This window comes from Protopterus annectens, chromosome 9.part0 (assembly GCF_019279795.1).
Source record: "Protopterus annectens isolate FY-2018-M chromosome 9.part0, PAN1.0, whole genome shotgun sequence".
Taxonomy (NCBI): domain Eukaryota; kingdom Metazoa; phylum Chordata; order Ceratodontiformes; family Protopteridae; genus Protopterus; species Protopterus annectens.
Window position 1 is genome coordinate 726899332 of NC_056743.1, and position 24218 is coordinate 726923549.

The 24218-nt window shown below is 46.3% G+C and overlaps 1 protein-coding gene across 1 annotated transcript in view; it reads right to left on the reverse strand.

Moving 5' to 3' along the window:
• The window catches only part of LOC122811485 (kinesin-like protein KIF18A), a gene marked incomplete in the record, with an annotated part of 1576798 nt that overhangs the window by 964970 nt on the left and 587610 nt on the right, over window positions 1–24218 (reverse strand).

Below are 24218 nucleotides of genomic sequence, written 5' to 3' on the forward strand. Positions count from 1 at the left end.
TTATTAACTTTTTCTGACATCGGCCTGGAGCAAGAAAAAAGTTTTCCCCCAATGGGGTACTTAGCTTTTAATGAAGACTTCGGATCTGAAATTCGAACACGAAAATCTCAGGAATCGGCTGACCGCCACTTGCGAACTGCTTCTGCTTCGGGCACCGCGCAACAAGAAAGACTGAAGAAACTGGCGTCGGCTGCATCTTTTATACCCCTGGTGCACTGACGTCAGGGAAGAGGTGACAGCAACCGACGCCAGACCTAGACTTTGGAATTCAGGCCGACTAAGGGTAGCCTGCCAGCAGGATAAACCAAGTGTAATGACTGCAACAGTGAATCACGAAGAACATCCATGTAATGACGTTTTATGCACAAGGCTTGTAGCTCAGATATTCGTCTTGCTGAGGCAATAGCTACCAAGAATAATGTTTTCCAGGACAAAAATTTTAAATCGCAAGTGGCAGCAGGTTCGAAAGGAGGACGAGTTAAGGAGTGTAAAACTGGTGTGAAATTCCAGGGCTCGACTGACTCTTTGAAGGGTGGCCTAATGTGCGTGACACCTTTCAAAAAGATTTTACAAAGACAATGAGAAATGAAGGATGAGTCCCGGAAGCAATTGTGGAAGTTAGAGACAGGCGCCAGGTGTACTCAAAATAGTTGAAACTGCCGCTCCCGAATGGAGGAGGTTTGATAAATAGTCCGGTATCTAAGTAAGAAGAGCTGAAAATGGGTCTATTCCCTTCTCTCGAGACCAAATTAGGAATCTTTTCCACTTGCGGGGATAAAGTTTCCTGGCGGATGGTTTATGGGAAGCCAGAAGAATGTGACGTATAGGGGAGGATAGTGTATTTTACTTGGCAATTACCAGAAGTGGAGGAACCAAGCTGTCAGCTTGAGGCTCAATATATTTGGATGCATCAATCCTTGTGGGTGTGACAGCAATTCCGGAGTTGGATCCAGAATGTATGGATGATGTACTAGGCGAGGCCCAACGAAGGGAAACCAAATTTGTTGGGGACAATAGGGTGTAATGAGGATTACTCTGCTTTCTCAACTGAAGAGCCTTCTTTAGAAATTGTAGTATCAGAGGAAGGGGAGGGAAAGCATAAAGAAGTCCCGTGGGCCAATCGTGTACTAGAGCGTCCCTCAGGGACTCCCCCTGAGGGGGAATTAGAGCAAAGTAGCTGCAGCATTTGTGGTTTGTGGGGGATGAGAATAAATCGCAGCAAGGCTGGCCCCAGTGATTGAAGATCTTCGCTGCTATGGCAGGACTGAGGGAACCACTCATGAGGCAGGAGAATTTATCTGCTTAGTTTGTCTGCAATTACGTTGGAATCCCTGAGTATGTGCGTTGTTATCAGATAGCAGTTGGTAGCTATTGCCCATTGCCAAATTCTCAGGGCCTCTCAACACAACAGGTAGGACTTGGTTCCCCCTTGTTTGTTGATATACCAGACTACTGACATGTTGCCGGACTGAATAGCAATTGTCCTTGATGGGAGGACAGACTGGAATGCTAGCAATACTAAAAGCACTGCCCTCAGTTCTACAACACTGATATGCAGGTTGGCCTCTAAGGGTGACCAAGTGCTTTGGAATGTCTCTTCCTGGAAATGCCCTCCTCACCACATTAGGGAAGCATCCGTGGTCGCTATGGCCCTGGGCTGAGAGGGGGAGAAAGGACAACTCCATAGGTCTTTTTCTGGCTTCATCCACCAAAATAAATCTTGTTTACATCGATATGTGGATCTGAAAGGACATAGGATGAGTCAAAAGGGACCACTGAGTTAGTAAAAGCCACTGTAGAAGCCTCATGTGTAGTCTTGCCAGGGGGACTATTGTAATTGATGCTGCCATAGATCCCATTAGTTAAAGGACTGCCCGAGCTGAAACCTTGTCCTGAGAGTGCATCACCCAGAGTTGAGACCTTAGTCTTTCTAATCTATGAAATGGGAGAGTGACTAGGCAAGATTGAGTATTGAAAGTTGCTCCTATGAATTCCAGAGTTTGAGAAGGAGTCAACTTGTATTTTCCCTCATTAATTGAGATCCCCAAGGATGTTGTTAGCTTGAGGGTGTAGTGTAAGACTGTAACCAGTAGACACTTGGTGGGGGGCGGTAAGGAGCCAATCATCTAAATACGGAAACACCCAGAATCCTTGCAGTCTCAAGTGAGCTGTTACCATTGCCATACATTTGGTGAACACTCTGGGTCTGTAGCGAGACTAAAGTGCAGCACTCGGAATTGGTAGTGATTGGCTCCCAGCCGGAAGCTTAGGAATCTTTTGGTGCGTTTGTCCATTTTTATGTGGAAATGCACATCCTGAAGATCTATCGAACACATCCTATCATGTTTCTCTAGAAAGGATAGAATAGACTGAAACGTGACCATCCAAAATATTGTTTGTTTGACTAATTTGCTTAGAATGCTGAGGTCCAAGACGGGCCTCCAGTCCCCTGTCTTTTTTTGGCACAAAAAGAACCTCGAGTAAAATCTGGAACCTATGTGATCTGGTGGGACTGCTTGGATGATTCTTTTTAGGAACAGCTTTATATTTCTTGAGCTGCTGTTTCATTTAACTGGGTGGAACATCAGAAATATGCCTTAGCGGCCTTGGGTAAAGACTGAAAGGTATGCGATCACCTCTGGTAATTATCATCTGCACCCAAAAATCTGTGGTTATCGTTTGCCAAGCAAAGGGGTGCAGAGAAAATCGTCCCCTGACTGCTTCCAGAGGTAAGCAATCGGGCAAGCTCTTCAGGAGTGCTAATAGGGCTGTCCAGAGAAAGAATCTCCGGATCCCTGATTAAGCGGACCCCCTCTGCCTCTGTAGGGGCGTCTTCCAAGATGAGCTACCCCCTCTACCCCGGGAGATAAACTCGGCACGTGTGTCATGAAAGAACCCTAGGATTTCTTGTACCACATCTTTCCACTCCTCTGATTCCTAGAGTGGGATCGTTGGAGGGTGGAAAAACACATGATCACGGCAGACAGGGTCTTACCACCCTTTTCACACCTGGCTGAAGTGTCTTTACCTTTGGGCCAAAAAGAGAAGCGGCTTCCACGGGAGCATTGAGAAAGGAAGACTTAAAAGAGTTTGCAAAATTGCACAGGTGCATCCAGGCGTGACATCTCATGACAACACCTGCACCCGCTGCTCTAGGCGCCCCTTCGGTTGTATGAGAAATTAACTGCATGGACGAGTTAGATATAGATTCCAGGGTGGAAAGCTGTGAGGCAACTTTGTTGCATACCTCGTCATAAACTGCTTCTGCTAAGGTTCGCGAGAGTTCCGAAATTAGGTCTCTCTCGAGCCGGGTGAAATGTGCCAAGTAATTCAAGGGCCAAATGGCAAAGGTCGATGAAGAATACACCCGCTTCCCTAACCTATCGCTCAAGACTCCCTTGTTTGGGGGATGGACAGTAGAGCTCTCCTCGGCGAGCTCTTTCTTAGTGGTTGCTGCCGCCACCACATAGTGTCTACTGGTAGGCCTTTGGACTAATGTGGGTTGTCCTCTGGTGGAGAAAGAATTTTGTCTGTTCTCCGGGAGATAGGTTCAACAGTGTCAGGAGTCTTCCAAGCGCACTGCACAATGAGCTGAACTAGGTCATCTGCAGACGAGGTGACACAAAAAGTAGAGGGTCAAGCACGGAAAGTCTGCAAGAATACAGAATCACCACAGGAAGGGCTGGTGGGTTTCCAGTCTCCCCATTGCTTTAAAGGACAACAATGGGATTCTGTTATTAAATGCTCAACTTCCCTGTCCTTTTTCTCCCTATTTAGTCCCTACTATGAATAAACAACAATACAGAATGTAAAATAATTTAAATCGAGTTTTTCTCCACTAGAACAGTACTTTACTGTACTGTGGTGGTTTCACTTTCAAAAAAACTTTTGTCCCGCCCTGGTAAAGCTTGCTGCAGTCTCCATTTCATTGATGTCATCAACACCTATGAATAGAGGTAGTTTTCTGGCCAATTCCTTCCCCAGTCTGACATTTCCACAACCTTCCTAAAAACCCACCTATGTTGTGATGTCACAGGTGCCTAGTCCTTTCCCTACCCATACAGAAAGTAAAGGCTAGAACAAGGGAACAGTACATGAGTCAAGTCTCCTGCTTTGGGCTGTCAATCACAGGTGGTAACAGCTCAAATTATCCTTAGCAGTTTGACAGCTAGGGAAGTTAGGTGTGAAGGGGGATGGGAGATTAGTCAAAGTAGTATAATTCAACACTGCAGTTTAGCCATTCTAAAAAGTAGCAACAGTAAAAAGCACGTTGAAAGTCTATTCTGTGGCATTTGCACTGTTTGTGTTTTAAGTAGTCACTGAATGGCATGAAATGTTACTTAAAACTGACTGAAAGACACCAGTGTATGCATGTAAAATCAATGCAGTGACAGGAGCTTCAGGAAGAAATAGACATACATGACATTTTTTTTTTTTACAGACAAGCACTGCATGATGGGACAGACTAAACAATCAGAATTTCAAAATGCCAGACCCCCATGTGGTCAGACTCAGAAATTGGGTATAAAAATATTTAAAAAAACTGTAAACAGTCCCAGAATGGTGTTAAAATGTAGGAAACCCCAAACCATGATGAAATAAACATGTTTTTTGAGTCTGTGGGTGCAGTTGTCCTTCAAAATTTCCAGTATGTCTCTAACGGAGACATCTTCAGAGGGCGACTGTGGGGACCCTTCCCCCCTTCATTGTAATCTGCATCTTCGGTAAGGGATTCCTCGGGGGAATACACGCACTTCCTCTTCACGATCTCTTACGTGGTACCTCCCCAGCGGGGACATCCGAGGAGGACTTTGAAGAGTGGGCATCTTGTTGAAGGGTATCTTGATGTTTCCATGCTCAATGTCTTGGAGTAGTGGCTGTCAGCTGCAGCTCAAAGGACAGATAGATATATATGGGTCTCCGGCACTGAAGGAACCAGCTGTAAGCCTGCAGAGGCAAGTGCCCTCCATCACCTGGAAAGCAGGCTCACTTGAAGAGGGGTGGGAACCCAGAATAGAGAAAGACAACCTTAGGACTGGGGTCACACCCCGCTCCGACAAGCCCACCCCCAGGGAAGGAGCCACAAGAGGACTCAGTGCCGCCAAGACAACCGGAACCATAGTAGATGGTATCATACTAGGGGTCACACTGCCAACAGCCCAGTCATGATCGCAAGGATGGATCAGCTCAGAGTGAGTTGATGGCCATAGGGTAGACTCCAGAGCCATGGTAAGGTCTACCAATGGAACCGAAGAAGCTGGTACCGGGATAGGCGTAGGTGTCGAGGGCTCCGATACCTCCAAGGAGGTCGAAGGAAGAATATATGTCGGTGTCTGTGGAGAAAATTCCTCGGCTCTGGGTGAGAGGGAGGATTTGGAAGGAGTTGGAATTCTTCTATCTGCCAATAGCTGATTCACAAGTTTCATTACATCGAACAGGACTACACAGTAGTCCAAAAAAGGGATCTGCCGATAGGGAGTATTGGGTCCAAGGCAATATTTCACCTTTCTGCACAGTGGTCAAAGGACCAGTAAGATGTATTAGGAGGGAGGGGGGCGTAGTTAGGAAAACTATTTTTGGTGTTGAAAGGGGCATCTGTACTTTAGCAATAGTTTGCACCATAGAAGATTAAGTTGTGGGTGATTCCGTAATCACAAGAGATACCGTAATGGAAACATGAGACATTGGTGCTGATGACTGTACCGTAGTTGATGGTTGAGGCCCTGGTACCGAGGACGGCACCATAGAAGGTGTTTCAGACCCCAGTGCTGACACTGCTGGTGTCAATTTAGAAAGTTTCACTTTCGGTTCCGTAGATTTAACCAATTTAGAGTCACTAAAATGTGGAGAGGAAGGTACAGATTGGCTCCACTTTTTGTGTTCCTTTTTAGGAGGGGATGAGCCCTCCATCTCATAAACAGCTTCAGAGAAAGGAGTTTTTAGAAAACCCTTGAGTATCAATTTTTTTTTTCTTTCAGTCAATGTACGGGAGCTAAAGCCCTTACATATGTCGCATGGAGGTTCAACTTTCACATGGCGTGCCCCAAGACAGTAAACACAAGACAAATGACCACCTGAATTTGGCATTTTTCTGCTGCACTGAACACACTGCTTATAGCCTGTTGTTCATAGGTAGGTACTAGGCTATTGGCCCTAGGGCCTATATAAGCCTAGCCAAAAAGGTAGCCCGGCTTTCTCCACCCAAGAAAATTATTTTCCTGTGCCCCTGTCAAGCAGAGCCACAGAAGTGATCCCGGGGTGAATTTCCCATCTCCCATCCAATCATCAAGATTTTTCTTGAAGAGTGCTAATGAGGAGCTTTGTTTGATATAGATAGGTAGTTTGTTCCAGTGTATGAGAAGTCTCTGGGACAAGAATCTATCCCTCCAGCACATTCTGTTTATTTGTGGTGACAAGGTTTAGGTCCCTAGAGCATGCAGCTCGAAGGGATTTGGATTTCTTTAAGTGGAGCATGTCCAACAGCTCTGGGTTTGACATAGCTTTATATGTTAGGTAGAGATAGCCTCTGAGTAAGCGATATACGACGGAGTAAAGCTGGAGTTTTTTGAGACAGACTGCATAGGGCATCTGTTTGAGGCAAGTAATCCTCTTTGTGAGGTATTTCTGTGGCCTTTCTAGTTGTTGTAGATGCCTTGTGAGGTACATACCAAAAGGGGCATTGAACTGTATAATAGGTCTAATGAGTGATAAGAAGAGGGGAACAATGACCTCTTTTTTCCTGGATGAGAAACCTTTTGTGATGAGGTGTGCCACGTAGAATGATATCCCGACCACTGTGGCGATGTGATTATCAAAGGAGAGACTACTGTCCACCTGTGTCCCAAGGTCTCATCACACTTTTGGTGTTAAGTAGACTACTGTCTATGTGGTAGTTCATGGTTCATGGGTACAGAGTTTTTACCGAAAGGGATGACAATGCATTTTTTGGCACTGAGCTTGAAGCCATGGCTTTGACCCCAAGCATCTGTCTCATTGAGGCCCTTTTCTAGGATGTCCACATCGTTTGGAGTTTCAATTATGGCTCCCAGTTTACAATCATCTGCTAAATTAGTTAGCCAAATACCTTCTGTGTTAGCCTGTACTTCTGAGAAGTAGATAAACAGGAGAGGACCCAGGACTGAACCCAGTGGTACTATGCTGATCACTGGTCCGAAGTCAGATTTGGATTTTTTATCAGCCATCATCAATAATAAAATAAGCACTTATCTGACAACAACATGCCCGAAACAATCAGCAAAACACACACTTACACAATGAAGAAAGGAAGGAGTTTTTTTTTTGTTACCAGAAGGAAAGAAATACCCAATGGGTAGAGAAAGGGAGAAAAGAGAGAGGGGGGATACCAGCAATGGTACTGAAAGTTACCTCAAAGGTAAAGGAAGGCCTGTACCAGCAATGGTATGAAGAATACCACAAAACATAGTAAAGAAAAGAAAAAAGTACTTCAACAGTTAAGCAAACTCTAAACGACTATTAAAGAATTAGAAATTTCACAGGTAAACGAGTAAAAATTCTAGAGAAGTATAAATTTTTAAATGACTTGGCTTGAGATCAGGCCTGCCACATCTTGATATTATACGTGGCAAACGAGATCGGAGGTGACAGAGAGAGGGGCACTATGGGTAAGCTTAGCTCAGTAGTTTTTTTTGGCTGGCGCGAGCTTATGATAATGTCAGACTCTGTTCCGAGGATCGAACTGATAGCCATCAGTAAGGAATGAATGAAGATTAACATCAGATTGCCTTTTTTGTACCTCAGAAAACTGAGCACAATCCCATTTAAAGAACTCCATCATCCTGGAGATGGTGTCCCCAAGAGAAATCGCTTTAAAGAGAGTATCAGGATTGGTAAATTCCTCTTTCACTTATCCATAATCCAATGGAGAAGGAGTCTGAAAAGAGTAAGCAAAGGATTCCTCACCCCAAACCCGGCTCCTCCTCAGAGGAATCTTATTCCCCAGATCATTTAAGGGGAGCAGAGGACAAAAGGGGGTCTGGAACAGAAACTTCCTGATGTTTCATTGCCATCAAAGCAGTAAACAAGCCCTGAGTGAAGGAGTGCCATTCACTCTGTGAATCCTTAGGAGTATGAGTAACATGTTTAGTCTTTTGCTTTGCTTTTTTCTTTAATGGCATGTCCACCTTACAAAATTTGTAAGGCTTCAACCCAGGGCGGCATTCAATTATGGTAGTCAGGACTTCTTATCTGACTAATACTGGAGGAACAACCATAGGCCCCTTGGAGATAATTAGCCATGGTTTCCCCTGACCATCCGAAATGGACATATGTAATGCCTACTCAGACATGTTTAAAGTCAGATTCCTGATGGCCTGCAACCTGGTCATAGGAGAGGAATTCAAAGATAAAGTCGGGCAAACATCCAGGCATTCACTTGCCTCAACAGTAATGTCTGGCAGAGGAAGAACAGCAGAAGATTCTGGCCTAGGCTTCTTAGCCTTCTTCACAGACGGCTGTCCCTCAGAGCAGTAAGCTCCTTCCATTGTGTCCTTCACATGAAGCTTAAGACACTGATTTTCAAGATAAAGTACCAGATAGTCTCTACTACGAAGGGTTTTAGGTATAAAGGCCTGACAGATAGAACAGGATGCATGGTTGTGGAAGGCACCAAGGCAAAACAGACACTATTAGTGGTGGTCTCTATGGGGAATCTATCTCCCACACTGGTATTTACCCTTCTTGTATGACATGAAACCCCACAAGCAGCAATACAAAAGAATGACAAGTAAAAATAGAACACAAACAGGGCACTTACCTGCAATGGTTTGGAAAAACAGCAACGGAATGGCCATTCAGACTGGCGGCAAAGAAGTTCTGAGGATGGTATGTCCGCACATCACCTTTAAGCCCTACTCTATATACGAGGAGCATACCTTAAAGCAACCTAAGGCTTTGATATACTGGCCTGACATCAGGCCACCCTTGGCAAGGGATCCCTAATGTAATGAATACTGAAACAGTGAAATGGAAGGACATCTAGGGGTAGTAGCCCTCATGGTTAATAAAAGGGTGTAAATAAAACAGGGTTTGTTTACAACCCCCCCCCCCCCCCCCAAAAAAAACAAAAAAAAACACAGCATGATCCCAATCACACTCCAAGGCAAACTGCTTAACATTAAGGAGATAAAAAATCATTGTCCGACTACAGAGCCAAAAAGGAAGACAATGACCAACTTTTATGAGGATCCACTGTACCTTCTGAAAATAACATCAAGAATGTGCGGTGGTGCAAATAAACTTACCCTAACAGTAAATGTTAAAATGATCACTGATGCAGTAGCCTTAGTTATAAAAGTTATATCCTGCCAAGTCCACGACCTGAAACCATTAGGCAGCTCAAACTGAGCTACCTAAAAATGCATGTTTGAGCACCAAACCCTTCTAAGCTTCCATGCCAGCTGTTAGATGAAGGCTGTGCACTGAGAGACATGACTAAGAGTAAAAATATATATACACACCCTGGCATATAAAAAAACAAAGGGGGGTGGAGGGAAGGAGTGGCTGCTGCAGCAGCAATCATCCGAACATCTACTGTTATGGCAAGTTTACTTACACAACTGTAGTCCATTCATCAAATTAATCACTGCTGCAGTAGCCTTAGCAATATGGGTAGATTATTCTAGCTTACATTTGGCAGGTTGAAGGTAAATGTCCAGCAGCCCCTGGGAAATGGTCCTAGCAAAGTCTGATCAAGACCTAGAGAAAGAATCAAGTTTGCAGTCATTCATAAAAATCATCCACAGAGACAGAGTATTTACTTCCAGAACCCAATCCTTTCCAAAAAGCCATAGATGAAGCCAAGACCTTGGCAGAATGATCCTTGAACCTGCTTGAAACAGTTTTGTTATGGGAAGAACAATTTAATAGCCTGAAATATCCATTTGGATGTAGTCTGTTCTGACACAGGCTGTCCCTTTTTCACCTTCACAAGAAATTAAATTATCCGAGGATCTGAAGGATTTTCCTCTGTCACAATTGTACCAGAGTTGTTTGTGGACATCCAAGGTATGGATAATCCTTTCTCCCTCATTTTTAAGTTCAGGAAAGAAAACTTGGAGATGGATAGTTTGGCTTAAAGTAAACTCGATACTGCTTTGGGGATTAGTTCTCAAAGAAATAAAGTCTCTGCAGAAAAGGAGATAGGGCTGGCTTACCATTAAAGCTTGCAACTTATACTTTTCTTACAGAGGTCAGAGCAATCAGTAAAACAGTTTTCCACATTAAGTACCTCAAAAGTCAGCCAGATGAGCAGATTCAAATGCAACAGGTTTAAGCTTCTCTACCACAATTAAGATTCCAAGGAGGAGCCACCGTTTTTCTTGGAGGTCTATAATAAAAATAAGGCTTTCAAATACATTTTCATATGAGAGTGCATCGGAAGAGGGGGCTGTCCATGGGTAGACATTCTGATATGGCCAATAAAAGAACCTAGATGGAGGAGTAAGAAAGGTTCAAGGATAGTAAAAAGAAGTTACGTACTCACCATAACGTTCCATCTGAGTATGTAACTTCATTTGTCTGCAATGTGTGGGTATCGGATCCTAGCTCCAAGCTCCTCCCCCTACCCATAATGCCCTGCCATCTCCCTCTAACCCTCAGATCAAGTTTACCAGAAAAAAAGGCAATAGGAAATTATATAACCTAGGAAAGGATTACAATATGTTCCAGTGATGTCAAATGAACAAGGACATATCCTGATCCTTTGATATTGAACTAAGGGTCCAGGGGATGGAGGGAGGGTCGGTTGCAGACAAATGAAGTTACCTACTCAGATGGAACGTTATGGTGAGTACATAACTTCTTTATCTGAAGTAGTTAACTTCATTTGCTCAGCAACCTGTGGGACAGAGTCCCCAGCTACCAGCAACTTGGGAGGCCCTTATGAAAGGATATACCAGAGCACTGCAGAGCCAAACGATGCACGTCCTCTGGATATTAAATCCAATTTATAGTGTGTAATAAAGGTATGAGAGGAAGCCCAAGTAGCTGCTGAGCAAATGTCATCCAAAGAAACCCTTGACCAGAAAGCAGCAGAAGTAGCCATAGATCAGGTAGAATGGGTTCACACTCTCAGGGGCTCAGGACGACCAGAACTTTTGTATGCTAGGAGAATGCACTGGGAAATCCATCTAGCTAAGGTTACTTTAGTGACTGGTTTCCCCAGACAGGATTTTGCAAAAGAAACAAAAAGTTGACCAGATTTTCGAAGATCTGCTGTTCTGTTTAAGTAAAAACGTAACTGTCTGTGAACATCCAGACAATGAAGTCTGTATTCTCCTTTGTTTTGGAAATTTGGAAAGAAAACAGGTAGATTGATGGACTGGTTGACATTGGCTTCTGAAGCCACTTTGGGCAGAAAAGAGGGATTAGTCCTGAGGGAGACCCTGTCTTTATGAAAGATGATGTATGGATGCTTACTGCAAAGAGCATGAAGCTCCGATATCCTTCTAGCAGAAGTAATGGCAATCAGGAAGACCGTCTTCCAAGATACATATTTTAAGTCGACTGAAGCTGCGGGTTCAAAAGCAGACCCAGTCAAGAGCTTGAAGAACTAGGGTAAGATCCCATGGAGGCACTGCATTTTTAACAGGGGGTCTTAACAAAAAGGTTCCTTTCATGAATGTTTTGCATATCTTGGAGGACACTAGGGGCCTTGAACGGTTTCCAACGTGGTAGTGGGAAATAGCTGCCAACTGAACTTTAATAGTAGAAGCACTAGCTCCTTGATGAAAGGTATGGGAAAGAAAGTCTAGAACTGCTGGGATAGGAGCCGTGAAGGGGTCCAAGTTCCTGTGCTCTGCCCAGACAGAGAAACGTTTCCATTTACTTTTGTAGATTTTCCTGGTAGATGGTTTATGGGTGGCCATCAGGATGGCCTTAACAGAGGAATATATACCAGGAGTCCTAGCCATTAAGGGAACTGGATCAACCAAGCTGAGAGCTTGAGGTAGTCCAGGTCGGGAGTCTTCAATCCTAAAGGAAGAGAGATCAGATCCGGATTGGGATCCAAGATCCAGGGAGGATGTACTAGATGAGACCGCAGGTAAGGGAACCAGGTTTGACGAGGCCAGAATGGGGCTAGGAGGATAACTCTGCTCCCCAACCGACGAGCTTTCTGCAAGAATTTTGTCATCAATGGAAGAGGAGGATAAGCATACAGAAGACCGGATGGCCAAGCATGAACTAGAGCGTCTCTGGGGGATTCCCCTGGTGGGGGAATCGGAGCGAAGAACTCGCTGCACTTTGTGTTCGAAGGCGAGGCGAAGAGATCGCAGCAAGGTTTACCCCATTCGAGGAAGATTTGTTTTGCTACTGCTGGGTTCAGAGACCATTCGTAAGGTGAGAAGATCGTTCGACTCAACCTGTCCACCAAGATGTTTGACCGACCCGGAATGTGCGTTGCTATGAGAAAGCGGTTGGTGGATATCGCCCATTCCCATACTCTCATTGCCTCCCCGCAAAGTGGATAGGATTTGGTTCCACCCTGTTTGTTTATGTACCAGACTACCGACATGTTGTCTGTTTGAATTGCAATAGTTCCTGGAGGAAGAAAGGGATGGGGAGCTTGCAACGCTATAAACACCGCCCTCATCTCCAGGACATTGATATGCAGTGAGGTCTCTGTGAAAGTCCACGTGCCTTGGACGGATCTGCCCATGCAATGCCCCCCCACCCGAGGAGAGATGCATCCGTGGTCACCGTGACTTGGGGAGGGGGTATAACGAAGGGGCGGCCTTCTCGGAGATCTCTGGATCGGAGCCACCAAAAAAGCAACTCCCTGCAAATCCTGCAGGTGTAGACAGGGGGTGAAAAAGAATGGACCATTGAACTTGCAATGTCCATTGAAGGATTCTCATCTTTAGGCAAGCGAAAGGCGACAGACTGATTGCCTCTGCTATGGATCCCAGGGCCCTCAAGACTAGTTCCGCTGGGGGAGCTGACGATTTTAAGAGATCTAGAATGTGAAGGCTTAGACTGTGAAATCTGTCCGCTGTCAGAAAGACTCTGGATTGTGTAGTGTCTATCCTGGCCCCTATGAATTCCAAAATTTGAGTAGGTTGAAGGGAGGATTTCTTGTGGTTGATCGTGATGCCTAGGTGGCGGGCTAGGTGTAAGAAGTAGTCCCTGCCTGAGCAGAGTTGATGCCTTGTGGGGTCGGTTAGGAGCCAGTTGTCTAGGTACGGAAAGACCTGTATTCCCTGTAGCCTCAGGTGGGCCCCTACAACAGCAATGACCTTGGTGAACAACCGGAGGGCTGTGGTGAGACCGAAGGGTAGGACCCTGAACTGATAATGGCTGGCTCCCAGCCAAAAGCGGAGGAACCTTCTGGATCATCTGTCCATAAGAATGTGGTAGCACACATCCTTGAGGTCTATCGAGCACATCCAGTCGTTTTCTTACAAAAGTGGGAGAATGGATTGAATAGTGACCATCCTGAATTTTTCTTTGGCGACTGACAAGTTCAGTGTGGACAGGTCGAGAATGGGTCGTAAGTCCCCCATCTTTTTTGGCACCAAAAAGAACCTGGAGTAAAAGCCTGATCCGAATTGCTCGGGGGGACATGCTGGATAGCTCTTTTTCTTAGCAGCCCTCGAATTTCTCATGCTGCTGCCTCCCTCTGATCGGGTGGAACATCAGGGAGTGTTGTTGATCGGGGAGGGTAAGATAGGAAAGGAATTGAATAGCCTCTGGATATGATTCGGAGCACCCAGCAATCTGTCATAATGGACTCCCAATTTGCTAAGTGTTCCGAGAAGCGCCCCCTGACTGTCTCCAGAGAGGAGCAGTCGGGCAACCCCTCAGGGCTGCTGCGCGGGTCGATCCGAAAAAGGTTCTCTCGACCCAAAATTCTTTGGACCCCCCTCTGCCTCTGGGCCGGCGTCCACCCTGTCCTCCTCTGAAGAACGAGGGATCCGAAGCGAAACAGGATTGTTGAGCTTTCTGGAACCACTTCTTCTTTTGTCCTCTTTGGTTCCTGGAGTAGGATCTCTGAGGAGCCGAGAAGCGGATCCCGACAGCAGACGTCTTCCCGTCTTTCTCGCTCTGGAGAAGCGTTTTGTGGATGGTTTTGCAGAAAAGCGTAGGACCGTCAAAAGGGGCGTTCGCGAAGGACGCCTTGAAGGGTTCCACAAAATCGCAGAGACGGAGCCAGGCCTGTCTACGTAAGACGCCTGTTCCACTAGCTCTAGCCGCTCCCTCCGTAGCATGGGAGAGAAGCTGCATACATGTGTTGGTAATTGACTTGAGAGTGGCCATTCGAGCCGAGAAGGTCCGCTTCTCCTCAGCCGACATGGACTCTGGGGGTGACCCAGAGTACTCTTTAATCAGGTCCCGCTGGAGCCAAATCACATGTGCTATATAATTCATTGACCTTACAGAGGTCGCTGAAGAGAACATCTGCCTTCCCAAGCGGTCCATCATCCGAGACTCCTTGTCTGGAGGATGCACTGAGGAACTCTCCTGTGCTAATTCCTTTTTAGTAGCAGCTGCCACCACCATGGCATCCACTGGGGAACCCTTGCTCCAAACTGCCCAGTCCGTGGGAGGGCTGAGGATCCTGTCCGGTCTCTTGGGTATTGGCTCGACAGTGTCCGGCTCCTTCCATGCCCTGGTAGTTATGAGGTCTACCAGGGGGTCGGCTAGAGGGGACACCCAAGAGGTAGATGGGCCTGCGTCAAATGCCTCCAGAAACCCAGACTCATCTGAGGAAGGTTTCTGGGCAGACCACCCCTCTCTAATGCGCAACATTTCCATAATGTCTCCAAAGGAGACGTTTTCGGGGGGGGGGGGTGACCTTGGAGAACCTTCCCCTTCTTCTAAGTCTGCGTCCTCCGTGAGGGACTCAGGTGAGACCAAGTGCCTCCTCTTGCACTTTCGTTTGTGAGGAATCTCCTCGGGGGGGGGTTTGTCCAAAGAGGCCTCAACAATAATGTCCTGTTCCTCTACGGGAACAATCTGGGACGTAGGTGCAGGCTGTCCCTGGGGCCGGAAGATAGAAGACAGGCCCGTCTGAGTGGGAATGGCAGGTGGATCCGTAGCAAGAGCCTGGGCCCTCGAATTCGAAAGGACCCTCTCCGCGACGTGGAATGCCGAGGGGGAAATGCTTTCCCTTGGATCCGAAAGCAATCCCCTCGGATCCGACATGAGGACTGGCGCCGAAGGTGACCCGATCGGATCCGAAAGGGTAGTGTGCCCCGACCTTAACGGAGCCGAAGGCCCACTGATCCCTCCGGATCTGACGCTCAGCTCACAGCCCTGAGAGCTCAGATCCGACAGACTCGAGGGTACAGTCAGCACCGAAGTAGGAAACGCTGTTGGCGCCAACCCCACCCCTGCTCCGAAGCTAGTCGGATCAGACAGCTCCAAACCCCGATAGCAAGTCGGAGAAGGAGCAACGGGGGTGAAAAAAGGTGTCGAGCTCCCCCCCCCAGAGGGGGGGGGCAAGAGCACTCCCATCTGCAGCTGGGCCTGGCGAAATCGACGCATCATCCGGTCCATGTCTGCGTCCGATAAACTTCTGGTAGATCTAGATATGGCCGCCTAGATGACCTCGAAGGTGACTGTCTCCCCTCCTCTGGCTCTGGGGAGAAACAGGGAGAATGGAGCCAGGAGGGGGAAGGCCCCGAGACCTTAAGGGGAGAGGCAAGCTGTTTGGACGGCGGTGCCGAAGGGGTTGACTCGGACCACCTCTTGTGGCTGCGATGCCTTTCTTTCTCTCTCTCCCTATCTTTTTTGTCCTTCTTTCTGCCATTACTTTCCTCCTGGGCCAGGGAGGGAGGTTGAGTCCCGGCCAGAGGATCAGGAGTGGCAGGTGGGGCAGCCACAGCTGCGGCTGGCGCCACAGAGGAGGATGAAGCAGATGCCGGGGGGCAAAAGGCCCGCCAGAATAAGCTTCGACTTCCTACCTTTCAAAGCCCTGGGGTTGAAGGCTGCACAAATAGTGCAGCCCAAGGAGAGGTGATCAACCCCCAGGCACAGGACGCACCGAGTGTGGCCATCCGCTGGGGACAGCTTATGGCCACACTCGGTACATTTAGAGAAAATAGCTTTAGGGCCTTCAGCCATTATAGAAAAGAAAAATAGGCCCACAAGCACACACCTTCACACATGCAGAGGGGGGAGGGGAATAAATCTAACTTAACCAAAAAAGTTTAAGAAACTACCCAAAAAGCTTGAAAGATAAGAGGGAGTTCACACACAGAAAGCTAGAGAAAGTGTGACAGAAAATTAAGTTTTAAATGCTAAACTTGCAGTACTACACTCAGAACTAATTTTGAGAAGCTTATAGAAGCCGCGGCAAACGAGATCTGAGGGTTAGAGGGAGATGGCAGGGCATTATGGGTAGGGGGAGGAGCTTGGAGCTCGGATCTTTTAGCTTGGAAAGCTGCCGGCTCGGATCCGATACCCACAGGTTGCTGAGTAAATGAAGTTAACTACTTCAGATCTCAAATAAATATTGTAAAACCAGAGAAACTTACTAGTCCTCTATAATGCTGATTACATTGCTGGCACCAATTCAAAAAATCCTTTTCCATTTGTTAATGTACATAATTTTTCTAGTAGTAAGATTTTTGCCTCAATTAGTACCTGCTGCACATTCTCAGTAACCAGGTGCCTAAAGGGAATTAAGACCCTATCATCCAAGCAGTCGGTTGAAGTCGACTGGGGTCAGGCTGCATCATACACTCCTGTTCTTGTGTGAGTAGATGCCTTCTGTGAGGAAGCTTGTGATAATTAACCCTGGCCATTAGCAAATTTCTAAAAGAAGGGAGAATCACTGTTGCCCGAGTCAGAAGGGAGTCACTACAATGATCTTGGGGGATTCCTTCTGAATCTTCAGAAAAACCCTGGATATCAATGAAAAGGGTGGAAAAGCATAAAAAACATTACTGTCCAAAGAAAGGAAAAGGCATCTGTCTTCCAGGCCTTCTTGCAATGAATCCCGGGGGAGAATTTTGCCAGCTAACTGTTCAGCGAGGACACAAAAAGGTCTACTTGAACTACCCACAGATGGATCAAGTCTTAGAAGACCTCCTGATTCAGTTTCCACTCGCAAGAGTGTGCCTCTCTCCTCGGTTTGTCTGCCACAAAATTTTGTTTTGACAGGATATAGGATGCGTGGAAAGTGACATTATGCTACAAAGCTATATCCAAGCTAACATGGCTAGTTTGCAAAGGGGAGTAATACCTGGCTCCCCTTGCCTGTTGATGTACCACATGACAGTGGTATTCCCTGTAATAACTTGAAGAGGTCCAGGGGACCAAACATGATTCAGTGTTCAGTGCCTTGATTAGAGCTAGCATCTCCCTTTATATATGCATGTGCTTGTGTCTGTCCTTGGTGTCCTAAACACCTTGCACTTTTACCACTCTTGAAACTACTCTCCAAGCAAAGTCTGAGCCATCTGTCGTGACTGGCTGTTTTGGAACAGTGAGCAAGAAAAGACTACCTGAATTCAAGGATATCTTTTTTTCAGCAAGTGATTTCTCTTTTGACAAATACCAAATATGGGACTTGAAAAGGGAATGGGTGTTGCTGCTGGCATCAAAGAGCCTTCAGATACCATTGCATCTTTCTCATGTAGAGTCTTGCCAGGGTTATCATGAGAATCACGGATGCCATGAAATCCAAACTCTTAATACCTCACAGTGACCAAAGTCTAAGTGGAAAACCCTAGAAACAGATGTCAATCTACTTTTTTCTTTGTGGAGGAAAAGCTCTTGAAACTTAGGTGTCTACTATCTTCTGTAATGGAGTCAAAAAAGACTTCTGAGTGTTATCTTAGAATTCGAGTTGTGTAAGAAATCTCTTATTCAAGTGCAAGATTCCTAACACTTGAAAAACCTCTGCAAAGATAAAGTCATCTAAACATGGAAAAATGTGGACACCCTGTAACCTACAATGAGCAATAAAAAAAGTTATGTACTTACCATAACTTGGAATGTGTGCTATCCCAGTGTCATTATTCATCACGGATAGATCCTTGGATCTGAGCCGGCAAAGTGAATGACAGCTCCTGAGCTCAAGCTCCTCCACTCCCCTTACTTCCTGTTACACATAAGCCACAGATAGAATTTGCTAGATTACTATCCCAGCAGGGACACTGACCAGCATACCCAAAACACATCACTCCAAGAATCCTCTTGTCACCAGATGGAGGGTGGGAACGTGATGAATAATAGCACATATTCCAAGTTATGGTTACGTACATAACTCTATCTGATGCTATCCATGTCATTACTGATCATGGATGGGTCAGAGTCCCCATCTACCCAAATACTGGCAGGTCTCAAGGAAGGACATGCCAGAGCACAGAAGAACCAAATGAGGCTCTATCCCTAGATACCAAATCAAACTTGTAATGCGTTACAAAGGTATGGGGGCTTGACCAAGTGGCAGCAGCACAAATGTCATCTAAGGAAGTCATGGTCCTGAACGTCAAAGACGTAGCCACTGACCTCATAGAATGCCCTTTAATAGGTCTCGGGAGATGCCTGTGATTGGTCTCTTACATGTGAACTATGCAAGAAACTATCCAATGAGAAATCGACACTTTGGAAATGGCCATGCTTCTCCTTGCCTGGGAGAATGCTAAAAAAAGCCGATCAGACTTTCAAAAATCCTCAGTCATTTTTAAGTAGAAATGTAACTGCCTATGGACATCCAGGCAATGTAGCGGATACTACCCTTTGTTTGAGAAGATGAGAAAGAAGACAGGGAGCTGGATATACTGATTTAGGTTGGTTTCCAAAGTCACTTTGGAATAAAGGAGGGATTGGTTCTAAGTGAAAGCCTATCCTTATGAAAAACCATGAAGGGAGGTTTTATACAAAGAGACTGTAACTCAGAAACCCTCTTGGCAGAAGTAACTGCCATCAAGAAGGCTGTTGTCCAAGACAGAAACAATGTCACATTTTGCAGCAGGCTCAAAAGGAGTTCTGTCAGGGACTGCAGCACCAAGGTAAGATCCCAAGGAGGAGAGGGATCGTTGAAGGGAGGGGCTAAGCAAGAATACCACTTTGAGAAAGGTCTTGCAGAGCCAAGAAGAAAACATGGGACTATTGTTTAAATGGAAATTAGAGATAGCTGCCAACTGCAGCTTAATCATGGAGAAATTGGCCCCTTGCTGGAATAAAAAGAGAAAGGCCAAAATATCTGGAATCGGAGCGGAAAAGGGATCTATGTCCCTCTGACAAGCCCAAAGAGAGAACCTCTTTCATTTGCTGGAATAAACCTTTTAGTGGAAGGTTTTTGAGAAGCCAAAATAATATCCTTCACTGAGGAAGGCAACGTGGTCTGGCTGACTATCACTGGAACTGGAGGTACCAAGCTGTCAGCCTCAGGGACATCAGGTCGGGAGGGAGAAGTCCCCTTGGCTGGGAAATGAGATCCTGTACTGGATCCAATATCCAAAGCAGATATTTCAGATGAGACCAGAGGAAGGAGAAATACATCTGATGATGCCAAAAGGGGGCAATGAGGATGAGGTGAGCCTTCAGGCAACGGGTTTTCTGTAGAAATTTAGAAATGAGGAGCATTGGGGGATAGACGTAGAGGAGTCCCATTAGCCAATCATGAATCAGAGCATCCCTAGGAGACTCCCCCGGTGGGCAAGGCAAAGTATTTGCTAGTTTTGTGACTGGCTGTAGACACAAACAGGTCTCAGCACAGAGGTTCCCATCCATAGAAGATCCGACTTGCCACCAACTGTTTCAGGGACAACTCGTAGGGACCCAGGGTAGACCTGCTCAGCTTGTTTACTAGCATGTTGCAATCACCAGGGGTATGTGTTGCAAGAAGAATGCAGCCTGAGGCCATCGGCCATTCCCAAACTCTCATGGCCTCTCTGCACAGTGGGTAAGATCGTGTCTCCATTTGCTTGCTGATGTATCAGACTACAGCCATGTCCTTTGTCTGAATCGCTACCATCCCGAGTGGGAGAAGGGTCCTGGAAGGCTTGCAATGTTAGTAGGATCGCTCTCATCTCAAGGACATCGATTTGCAACTTGGTCTATGAGGGGGACAATGTGTCTTGGACAGTCTTTCCTTGGAAATCCCCCCCCCCAACAGGGAGGCGTCCGTGGTCACCGTGGCTTGGGGGTCCTTGGAAGGCAAAAGGGTCTCCCCAGCAGGAGATCCTTGGTCCGGACCCACAAGCTCAAGTGCTGCTTACAAACTAGAGAAATTCGAATTGGTGTGGACATGGGGTGAAGATGGGCTGACCACTGTACCACCAGATTCCATTGAAGCACTTGCATGGAATACCTGTCAAGGAGAACCAATTGAATAGCCGCCGATATCAACCCAAGGACCTGAAGAATGAGATAGGCAGGGGCACTTTTCTAATCTAGGAGGAGGAGAACTTGCTCCCAGATCGTGCAAGTCTGTGGCTATTGAAAGAAGATGCTTTGTGGGAGCCGTGAGGATCCAATCATCCAGGTATGGGAAGACCTGAAACCCCTGCAGCCGGAGATGGCCTGCAACCACTGCTATAGATTTGGTGAACACACAGGGGGCTGAGGTGAGACCAAAGGGCAGGGCTCTGAACTGAACGATTGGCCCCCAGCCAGAAGCGCAGAAATCCCCTGGATCGCTCGTCTATTTTTATGTGATAGTATGCATCCTTGAGATCTATCGAGCACACCCAGTTGTCTTTGCGCAGAAGCGGAAGAATGGACTGAACAGTGACCATCCAGAACCTCGACATCTTGACAGATAAATTCAGATTGCTGAGGTCCAGAATGAGGGGCAGGTCCTCTGTTCTTTTGGGCACTAAAAAGAAGCGAGAGTAAGTACTGGATCCTTGTTGTTCAGTTGGGACCTTCGGGATGGCCCATATTTGAAGGAGGCTTTGCACCTCTGAAAGAGCTAATTCCCTTTGGCAGGATGGGACATTCGGGAGTGACTTTTGGATTGGGGGGGGGGTGATCAAAGAGTATGAGGTATACCCTGAACACAATGTTTAGCACCCACTGGTCTGAGGTAATGGCAGCCCAAGCCAGGTGGTGCAAGGAGATATGACTCCTGATTGCCTCCAGGGCAGGACAGGTGGTCAGCACTTCAGAAGCGCTGTGGGGGCTTCTCAGAGAAAGGTTCTCGCAAGCCCTAATTCTGTGGATCCCCTCTGCCCCTGGGGCAGCACTTGCCATCGAATCCCCTTCCCTGGCCAGAAGAAAAGGATTCCTGCAGAGCGTCCTGGAAGGAAGAATGTGTCCTATGAAACCATAGCTTTTTACTACCCCTCTGAGTATTAGAGAAGGACTGCTGGGGAGTAAAAAAAGTACAGTTTTGTACCTACCATAAATGTAGATGTCCGAACTGGATAGCATCTGCAGTCATAACAACTGGGTTGTCCTGTCGTCAGGCAGCCCTTCAGTCGGCCGGATTCCAAAGTCCGGGTCCGGCTTCGGCTGATGTCGCACTCCACCCGACGTCATCACTGTTGGTCTTCAGGTATAAAAGCATCAGCCGACGCCATTTTCCTCAGTGTTTCTTGCCCCAGATGCCAGTAGCCCTCTTGCAGGCTAAAATTTGGATAGATGCCAATGTTTCCAAATAGATAGAGGTAAACACAACAATAAGCATGTATGTACATATATACAAACAAATACACCATAAAAGACTCCCAACAGCTAGCTATTAGGAGGGTAAACACCCTAGGAGTACCACAGAGGGGAAGGAGGGAGGGTAATCCTGACTGCAGATGCTATCCAGTTCGGACATCTACATTTATGGTAGGTACAAAACTGTACTATGTCCTTCATGGATGCATCTGCAGTCATAACAACTGGGTAGAATACCATAGCCAACTAGGGAGGAGGATAAAAGTAGATTATGGTGTGTTTAGGATCCCTTGCAGTACAGCAGTGGCAAACCCTGCTCGGGATCTGGAATATAGAGGCAAATTATAATGCTTGGCAAATGTATGCACGGAGGTCCAAGTAGCCGCCTCAATAATGTCTTTGGTTGCCACTCCTCGTAAGAAGGCTGTGGTAGTGGCTGTTGCCCTTGTAGAATGAGGTCTTATGTTCTGTGGAATTGGTTTTCCATGGAAGGAGTAACAGAATCGTATGCAATTTCCTATCCATTTGGAGATTGTCTGTTTGGAAATAGCTTTTCCTTCCCTTCCTGTTGCATAGGCTACAAAAAGTTGGTCAGTCTTTCTGCTATTTTTTGTTCTGTCCAAGTAGTAGCGTAGCTGTCTATGTACATCCAAGGTATGCAGTATTCTTTCCCATCTGTTTTGTGGGTTGGGAAAGAAGGTAGGTAGGTGGATTGCCTGGTTTAAAGACACTCTGGATACCACCTTGGGCATAAATGTAGGATTAGTCCTCATGGACACTCTATCTTGGTGGAAGATTAGGAAGGGTTGCACTGCCATTAAGGCCTGTAGTTCTGAAACCCTCCTTGCTGAAGTAATTGCCAGTAGGAAAGCAGTTTTCCATGACAGGTGTTGTAGGTCTGCTGTTGCTGCTGGTTCAAAGGGTGATAGTGTCAACTTTTCTAGCACAAAGTTTAAATCCCAAGCTGGTAATGGTGGTTTCCTTGGAGGTTTTACATTCTTGATTCCTCTGAGGAACTGCCTGAGCAAAGGGTGCGAAAAAACAGGTGGATCAAAGCTGTATTCTGCTGAAATAGCTGATGCATGTATCTTGATGGAGGAGTAGGACAGGCCTGAATGAAGAAGTTCGCCAGATACTCCAGAATGTTAGGCATATCTATGTTTGACACATCTTTTCCTCTTTCCGTACTCCAAATGACAAACCTTTTCCATTTTCCAGCATAGTTCCTTCTTGTTGAAGGTCTGCGTGCTTCAAGAATAATGTCTTTAACTCTTTGGGAAAGTTCTGGATTAGCTGCTGCTATGTGATGTTCCATGCAGTCAGTTGCAACGTTTTTAGGTTTGGATGTATGATGCTGTAGCTGTTCTGAGTTAACATCAAAGGCATCAGGGGTATTGGCCACATATTGTTGCGAGACATGCTCCTCAGTAGTGGGTACCAGTGTTGTCTTGGCCAGTTTGGAGCTATCAGGATTATCCTTGGACGTTCTTCCTTGATTTTTAGTAGTACCTTGTGTATCAAAGGAAGAGGTGGGAATGCATATGCTGTTAGGCCTTTCCAGTTGAAGGAGAGCGAATCCACTTTCCATGCTAGTGGGTGGAATGTCCTTGTGCAGAATTTTTGAGCTGGTGATTGAGAGGTGATGCGAATAGGTCTATCTGTGGCATTCCCCATTTCTTTGAGATGGTCTTGAAGATGTCCGGTGCAGCTTCCATTCGTGGGCATCCGTGGTTCTGCTTAATATGTCTGCTAGAGTATTGTCTTTCCCGGTACAAATATTGCCTGTAACTGGATGTTGTAGCTGAGTGCCAGGGTCCACAGCTCCAAGGTCATTCTGCATAGGGGTATGAATGAGTGCCTCCCTGTTTGTTGATGTACCACATGACTGTGGTGTTGTCTGTCCTTATCATCAACTGGCCCTCTTTGAGAAATGGTTTGAACTTTTGGATTGCCAGTTTTACTGCCAGCATTTCTTTTAGGTTGATGTGCAGGTGAAGTTGATCCTGTGTCCACAATCCTTGCACGCATTTGTCCAGCATGTGGGCCCCCCATCCTAGGTCTGAAGCGTCTGTTGTGATGGTCTGGCTTGCTTGACATCTGCGAAAGGGTAGGCCTGGGTTTGACTGGCATGCCTGAGCCCACCATAGGAACTCCTGTTTTAAGCATGGAATTAGTGGGATTTCTGTTTCTAGACTGTGTCTGTGTTGGGACCATAAATTCTTTAGGTACCACTGTAGTTTTCTCATATGTAGTCTGGCAAATGGAACCAAGATTATGCATGATGCTATGAAGCCCAAGGCCTGCAGTACTTTTCTTGCTGTTAACTTGTTCAGTTTTGTTAGTGCCAAGAAGTAAAGAGGAAGTTCTTTTTGTTTTTCTGTAGTCAGGAATGCCATTTGTTTTACTGTGTCCAATTCACCAAGAATGTCCTTGTTTGGGATGGTATCAGCCTTGACTTTTGTAAATTGACTGTGTATCCCAGTGCTTGTAGCAAGTAAATGACCCTTTGTAAATCTGTTGTCAGCTTGCTTTTGTTGTCCCCTTGTAGCAGGCAGTCGTCCAGGTATGGGTAAATTTGAATTCCTGTAGTCTGCAATGGGCGATTACTGATGCCA